The sequence below is a fragment of the Periplaneta americana genome, chromosome 2 (assembly GCF_040183065.1).
Source record: "Periplaneta americana isolate PAMFEO1 chromosome 2, P.americana_PAMFEO1_priV1, whole genome shotgun sequence".
Taxonomy (NCBI): domain Eukaryota; kingdom Metazoa; phylum Arthropoda; class Insecta; order Blattodea; family Blattidae; genus Periplaneta; species Periplaneta americana.
Genome location: NC_091118.1, coordinates 145749354 through 145758259, shown reverse-complemented (window position 1 = coordinate 145758259; position 8906 = coordinate 145749354).

Sequence of the window (8906 nt, the reverse complement as noted above, 5' to 3'; positions counted from 1 at the left end):
AATAGTAGGAAGTGACACTTTGAAAGCAAATCTTAAACTTGGAAAGATGTCAGCAGTGGCTGAAAACCTTAAACATATGGCCAGTCTGGTAGCTGCTTCACGAACAGAAAAAGTATTGATTTGACTTATTTCTGGTTCAATCAACTGTAATATCATTTCAAAATCTGATCGTGACATCCGAGTAAAATTGTGAAAAAGCTGTTTTTCGGCCAGCTTCACTTCTTTAATCATGATTCTAGTTCCATCCTCTCCTTTGTAACAACTGCTCATTCAAAATGAAGATCTATTTCGTCGCTTCCGTTGTGGTTGATCAACAATAATAATCAAAACAGCTAAAGCTACATCATCAAGAGTTAACATTGCTCTTTGAACTAGATCAAAATTCCTAATATATTCGCTGGAATATGTGTGTATATGGAAACCAGATGTGCGCAAGAGACTGACAACTGTTGCTTGCCTCTCATTACTCCTGCGCAGTTACAAAATTGGAAATGCAGCTTTATAATACATCCAGCACTTGAAGCTGTCCACTTGTTCCACTGCCTCATTTTGAATTCGCACGTTTACCTTATTATTGGCATGTAATAGAGTAGGCTTTTCTTTAATATGTCTATAAGAAACTTTGTCATTTTTGGAACCGAACACCTATTAGTAGAGGTAAGGTAGTCGATTTGCATTTAGAAATATTCGGAAGTTATAAAATGTATTGTTCATTTTGAAAACTCGCAAATAAATCGTACCTTCCTAATATTTACTTACAAATGGTTTTTAGAGAACACGGAGGTTCATTGTCGCCCTCACCTCGGTTCCTATCCTGAGCAAGATTAATCCAATCCCTACCTCATAACCCATCTCCCTCAAATCTATTCTAATACAGTGGATTCTCCTAAGTTCGACTGAACAGAATTGAAAGTTCAGTCCAATAAGGGTAGTGGGGGTGGCAGGTGAAATGAATACAAATTCTTATTGGTTATCCATCAACGAATACAGTACTGAACTTGCATTTCCTGCTCGTCCCGAGGCTTCTGTATGCGCTTCTAATACCACAGTGGGTTTCGATAGTTCCGTCCTGTCTATGGTTCCGTCTCACAAACGACACAATTCTCAAATAGAAAAAGAAGAGTAATCAATATGGATGTCCTAATCAATAAAATATTCTGTTTTCCTTTAACAAAAGTATCACTACAAGACACAACCAATTCCCATTCAAATGGCAAACCCATTTCTTAGTGTCCGTATAGGGGCGTGTAATTCTCCTATGTAAGCATCGAACTATGGGATGTCGAACTTGTTTTCTGTCGAACTTAAAAGCATCCACTTTATTACCCTTCCATCTACGCCTGGGCCTCCCTAAAGATCTTTTTTTCTCAGGTCTTTCAATTAACACTCTATACGTATTTATGCATTCACCCATAGCCTATGTGCTACATACCCTGCCCATTTCAAGCGTCTGAATTTAATGTCCCTAATTATGTTAGGTCAAGAATACAATGCATGCAGTTCTGCATTATGTAACTTTCTCCATTCTCCTGTAACTTCAATTCCCTTAGCCCCAAATATTTTCCTAAGCAACTTATTCTCGAACACCTTTAACCTCTGTTCCTCTCTCAAAGTGAGATTCCAAGTTTCACAAGCATACAAAACAATAATTGTTGGTAATATAACTGTTTTATAAATTCTGACTTTCAGCTTTTTTGAGAGCGAACTGAATTACAAAAGTTTCTCAACCGAATAATAACAGTCATTTCCCATATTTATTCTGCGTTTCATTTTCTCCCGAGTGTCACTGATATTGTTACTGTTGCTCCAAGATATTTGAATTTTTCCACCTCTTCAAAGGATAAATTTCCAATTTTTATATTTCCAGTTCGTACTATGTTCTGGTCACGAGACATAATCATATACTTCGTCTTTTCGATATTTATTTCCAAATCTATCTCATTATTGGTTTCAAGTAAAATTCCCATGTTTTCCCTAATAGTTTCTGAATTTTCTCCTAACATATTCATTTCATCCGCAACACAAGCAGCTGTTGTAATCCGTTCAATTCCAAAGCTTCTCGGTTTTCCTGGACTTTTGTTGATACAGTGTCGTTAGATAACTAAATAAAAAATATAGTAATTGTTCTAATCGTTATTTTCTATACAGCCTTAAAGATTTCTACACTTCCTTATTACACAAGAAATGGAATTTTGTAATGCATCATCTACAGCCATCAATTTTCTTCATTGTAAATATTGTATGTGTCCACCATTTTCTTCTTGCATCTTCATCCTCTCCTTAATTCTATAAATAACAACTCTAAATTCATGTTCTGGATTATCTATTATATGTTGTATGATGAATTCTTTCAACTGATAAATTGTGGTAAGTCTATACTTCGTTCCATAATGTCTGACAGGAGAAGTAAACATTGTCAACAGAGGAGGAAAGAAGTATAATTGCTATTCAACCAATGACAGAGATCTCATTCCATGATTATCTTGAAGTTGGACGTAGAACGCTTCAGACCGATCAACTTCAAGTCAAGCGTGGAATGAGATCTATGCCATTGGTTGAATAGCAATTGTACTGTCCTCTGCCGGCAATGTTTACATCTCCTGTCGGACACTATGGAATGAAGTATAGTAAGTCTGCTCAGAAACATTTTTTCCTTCATCTTGCCTCAGAGTCAATATTACGCAGGTTCAGTATCTGGTAATCTATCCGGGCAAGTTATAAGAATTATCTCCTGATAACACAAAGAGACGTTAACGTAAACATTCTTTTGCCGGGTTAAACATGTGGGAAAGAAGCTTTTTATGTGCTGAAAAATTTTCGTTTCAGAAGAACGTCTCTAATTTCTTGCATTCCTTGGAATCTAGGAATTGTTTTTTAAACTATGTTAGTTACTTTGGAAAATATTAATTAATCCACAAACAGAAAACAATGGCGAATCCCATACTCAGACTTACACGTAGCATTCATTTCGTAACCAACAAGGGGATTCACATATTGCATTTCATCTTCGGCTATACGCTTGTTTGTGTTCAAATACTGATATGATAGAAGAATGAAGATTGGTAAAGTCAGATATAAAAATGCTTATTAACATTCTGCATAGAAGTTAACGTATCCGTGATTCATTTTTAATAAATACAGTTATACTGTATGCAAAATAAGATTGTATTTAAGGGCCGTAATAATTGTATCATTGCTTACGTTGTAGTTACGCCTATAACGTGAGAATGGTTACACCTATAACGTAAGCAGCGGTTCTTATACATAATTTATCACCATGTAGCTATAGCTACTGGAAAATAATATAAAAGTGCATGAACTTCCGTTTCCTAATAATCACACGTTATCATTCCCACAATGCAACAAGTTTCAAGTAATGCAGATCTGTGAAGAACCAGGATCAAATATTTTGAGTCCAGTACTTTAGAGTCGAAATGATGGAGTTTGCGATGATGACTATCACTGAAATAATGAGAGATAAGAGTACATAGCGTACCCTGTCAACTTTACATGTCTATTAATTTCTTCACCAAGTTCCAGTAATTATATGATGCTTATAGAGTGTGTTGAGTTGATATTATGGTACAAAGATAGGCCTACACTCAATTCAATTAGAAATAATTTTTTTCTTTATGTTTCGCTGTAGATCGTATAACAGAATGCCTGATTCTATGAATTCTAACCTTAAAACTTCAATATATAATAATAATAATAATAATAATAATAATAATGATTTATTTTAGCTGGCAGAGTTAAGGCCGTAAGGCCTTCTCTTCCACACAACCAGCAAAAAGTGTATATACATATGCATGAACTTACAAAGAATTCAGCAATTTGATTTAGATGAGAGTTACATGTATACAAGAGTTATTTACGAATTAAACAACAAAATACTATGAACTATTAATTAAACACTGAAATAAACTGGGTAGCAGAATTAAACTAAAATACATAGAATGTTAATATATTTCAAATTATATTAGATAATAGAAAGAGATTATTATGAGACAATTTTGAAAATGCAGCACAATCAGGATGATGTCTAAAGAAAAAAAGCAACAGTGTAGTCAGTAATATTTTAAATCAGTATGATTGGAGTGAAATGCTAATAAGGTTATCTTTTAAGCTGTTCTTAAAGGTGTTTGTTGTCTTGCAGCCCCTAATACTTTGTGACAAGGAATTCCATTGACGCGAGGTGGAGTTCCATTGACGCGAGGTGGAATTCCATTGACGCGAGGTGGAAATATAGGCCTATACAAGGACATTATCAAGCACTTTATATATATATATATATATATATATATATATATATATATATATATATATATATATATGCATTTATTTACTTATTTACATATTTATTTATTTACTTATTTATTTATCTATTTATTTATTTATTTTTATTTATTTAGGAAATATCTCCCTCAATAAATTTGTCATTTCTCGAAACTTGTTTAGGAATAATTTTGTTTCTTATTATGCCACTTTTCATATTATATACTGCCTCTGATGAGGTTCTGGCTGATATGTACATCTAATCAGGCAGAACATCACTTGACGACATGTGAGAGGAAACACAATTGTTTGTATACATCTGAAGTGTGATTAGTATAATATGTAGCTAATCGGCGATGTATGCAATGGAGGGAAAAGGAACTGGCCACCCTACCCCATTGTCTCCTGGCCTAGTTGCCTCATAAGTGGCGCCATGTTTGTATCACTTGTGAGGTTCAACCTGTCTTCAGACAGTTGACTAAACAAACTGGTTAATGGCAGCAGCAGAAGCAGCAGCAGCAGTAGTAGTAGCTATGTAGCTACGTATTATTAGTAGGAGTAGCAGTAGATATTGTACAAGTTTTATTAGAAATAATTGTTGTAGTTCAAAGTAATGTTAGAATTCAATAGATTGCGCGTCCCTTTAGTTGAAAGCAACCATGTTGTTCACAATACGGACGTGTACAGTCCGCGTCACCGTTTTTGGCGTGTGAAATAAGTAATGGGAACGTTAAATGCGAGTGTTTTACATTTTCCGCAGTTAGTCTGACAACTGTGTTTGGCAAATGGCTGATGTGATGTGTATAGGAAGTGGTACCATTCTCAGCTGCACTAGCAACATGCTCACAAACTGGGCACTATATATCTAGGACACACGCCAAAAACGCTGGCGCCAGTTGTAACAGGCGCCGGTTTTCAAAGCGTGATACGCGACCCACTTTTCCGGATGTCGTTATTTCTAGCAAACTGGTGCTAAGAGGAGCGGAAGAGTAATTCTGGACAGTGAAATAGCTGCTGTCCGCATGACTTGAACGGCTCAGAAGCCAATCAGTGTAAGTCATTAAATATTCAATTCTGAGATATTGGGCTTGAAGGATTCTTTATGACACATTTCTTCAGGTGATACTCAATTGTCAGTGGTATGATTTTTAACCGGAAGGGAGCAATTAGTTCTTCTGAAAAAAATCACATAAAATTTCAGTTGTCATTCAAAGTAAGTCAAGAAAACTTTATGCTCTCTTGTTGAGACTCGTGTATTTGATTCAGATGTTTCTGCAGTCATCGTAACCAATAACTTCAGCCAATTTTCAAGTGAACTAACACACAGTTAAATTAGTTTGAGGATTTTGTAAGATTTATTCACTTAGTTCACCCAACTTTTAAAATGACAGAGCAAGCTAAGATATTACATATATTAATATGAAATACAAAGAAAATATGGAATGAATGAACAAAACGGAACTAAGAACAACAAAAATACAATACAATCAACTGACCAATAGAAAAACTGCAACAGCAGAAAATGGAAAAACCACAACATTAAGTTTAATTGTTTTAATTCAGATAATTCTGTAAATGATCATTCAGAATTCGATTGCACTACCAGCACTTCTGCAGAGACTCAACAGAGATGTCATCACATTGATGATACCGATGACTATTGTGTTAGAAGACTTCGAATTAAACTTGCCAACAAGATGTCTGAAAAAAAGTTCAGTGGACAAAAACAGTAAATCAGAGCTTTTTTGTGTTTTTGCCTCTAGTTGCATTTATTACTTGACATTGTACTGTATAAGGATGTATTAAATTACTTCAATTGTTGTCTTGCAAATATAACTGATTAGTTAATTGTTAAATCGTAATGGAATTTTGGAATAAACAATCTAACAAAACCTTTATTTTCTTTGGAATATAAAATGTTTTCCTTCATTTGATGACTTACACTGATTGGCTTCTGAGTCGTACACTTTATGTGTAGAGCGTGCGCTCAGTAAACCTGTCATTGGTTTGATTCCCGGAATGGGCGGAAATTTATCTCATTTCCAGGGGATTGGGTGTTTGTCCCCTATCTTGTACTTGTCACAGTAATCGTGCATCCTGTTTATCGCGTGGTCGGGAAGGCCCACATTATGAGCCTAGTGTTGGTCCAAAGATGTCTTCCCCAACATCGCATTGGATTTTAAGTCTGTATAAAAAGGAAGTTAAATAGAAAGGCAAAGAAGAAGAAATGGTCGACGGAGATAATTGAACGGTTCGGAGCCACAGTGGGCCAAGCGCCATTTATTAAAAACGGAGAAAGCAAGGGTTAAAGTTAAGTGAATATCATAGTTTAATGAAGATTGACATATCATTTAGTTTTAATGTGTACACTTTATATTACTTATTATATGTTTCCATTGAATTGTGGTAATTACTTCATTTTAACCCTTGTTTTCTACGGTTTTAGTAAATGGCGCTTGGCCCGCTATGGTTCTGAACCCTTCACATGTTAGAGTTCGAGTTAAAAACCGTTTAAAATTAGATAAATTGCAAGATACATATTAAATTACTACCCTGTTTATGCTTGTTTTGATGCGATCTGCCACCCCCTGACCTTTGAGGCATTTATCATGAACTCTGTATAGCTTCAGTGGTGTTTATTTGCAATCTCCATTTATCACTCATTTATTTTTTAAAGTTATATTTTTGTTAAATTATGAATCAAATGGCTCTGACTTGTATGGCAATGATGAAACATGATTTCAGAAGAAGGGTTTCCTCATATCAGTCATACGTACTTTCTAAGTTTCTTAGTGTGTTTCCTTCCCAAATATAGCTATTATTATTATTACTATTACTATTACTGACCATCGCTTTGGCTATGTACCTAGATGGCGTATGCCAGTCATGTCAATTGATGCCCATAGGAGCAAGCTCGCGCTTTAAAGATCAGGAGAGCCTGAGCGCTTTACCGCGGAAAGGAAAGAGACAGACGAAAGAGGTGGTATATGCCGCTTGGTCGAGCTATATACAGGGATGGCCAATAGATGAAGGGAAGAGAACTTATTAAAACTGTATCCATGTTAATTTTTAGATTTGTCTGAGAAGTATAAGTGCATTATAAGAATGTAAGTTTTAATTTTAATGTTCATTTATCACAAGTTTGATTTTTTTGTTCGAAAGAAATATTTTCTCAACTTTTTTTTATAGAAAAGTGAAATTTTCAGATATAGGCCTATTTATTTAGTAGCCTTACAGAATGTTTTCGTAAATCTAATATGCCGTAAATACGTATTACTGAAGATAGTGTATTGAAAATTTTGAAAATATTCGCATGGAAATTGTTTGTAAGGAAATGAATTAACAAAGCAACTACGGTTACATCATAAGCAAAAGATACGTGCCCATGTGTTGTAAAAATGTCAGCTCTACTAGTATAGCTTCAGCACATTTCGAGAAAATAATTTAATATTCTGATGATAGGAAGTTGCTCACCAATATCACCTTAAAAGCATAATGTGATAAGAGTTTTGTTATGGAATATTAGTTACACTTAAAACATATACAGCACCTAGGTAACTTTGCTTTGCACTGTAATATTGTTTTGATTAGTTTATTTATTACTTTTATAGAGCTAAAGATACCATCAATATGAATTCCAACTTATTATGGCATACTCAGTCTCTTTTTTTTGGGATATCACTTTCTTTATGAATGATGTGTTTCATTCATTTAGTACAGTATAGTTGTACTACTACGGAATTTATGCGAATATTCCTTCTTAACTCTTTATTATGTTATTAACATTTAAAACACAATTGCAATATTAAGAAATTGGTATTAGTACTTTTGTTTTACAGACAATATAGATAATATCAAACAGAAAAAAGCCATATAAAAATAACAACATAAAACTTCACGTTCCGTTTGAAGTTTGTGCACTACTGTTTTCTTAAGCCAACAGGCTGCTTATTCATATACATAACCCTTCCTCTTTCCATACTTAGCGCTTGATGCCCGCGCACGACGTCAAGGTCAGAAAAATGCGCTTGCTTTGACATCACTGGCGTATGTGCTTCCCAACTAAGTGATCCGTGGTTCGATTCCCGGTGTGGACAATGGAAAATTTTTAATGGACAGGCTACGTATCCCTTCTCTTTGAAACAAATTATACACAGACATGGTGGATTTGTTCTACATTTAGAATATGATACTGCAGGTTTTCCCGATATTAATATATTAATTTATGCAATAAAACAAGTCGGTTAATGACATACACTATTCAGGTGTTCTTGCAGTTGATATTAAACAGAGACTTCAGAATACTATTACAGACTTACGTAGTTTAACTAGTTTATTTATTCGTTTCGTAACTGTTAAAGTACTGTTGATTTAGCTTTCTATAGTTTTAAAAGGATGTATTGAATGACGACATTGATACGATGTACAGTGAGGGACATAATTTGTTGCGTACGCGAAAATGTTTCAAGATCTGTAGCGCTGTTCATAAGAGCTATAGTTTTAATTACCTTCCAGCATAGATATGTAATATTTAAACAAAAAATCGAAACGAATATCTTGTCAACATATGAACCAAAACTTTCGGCTCGGAGCATGGGCAGTGTGACATTCTTTGTCTTAGAAAATACTTG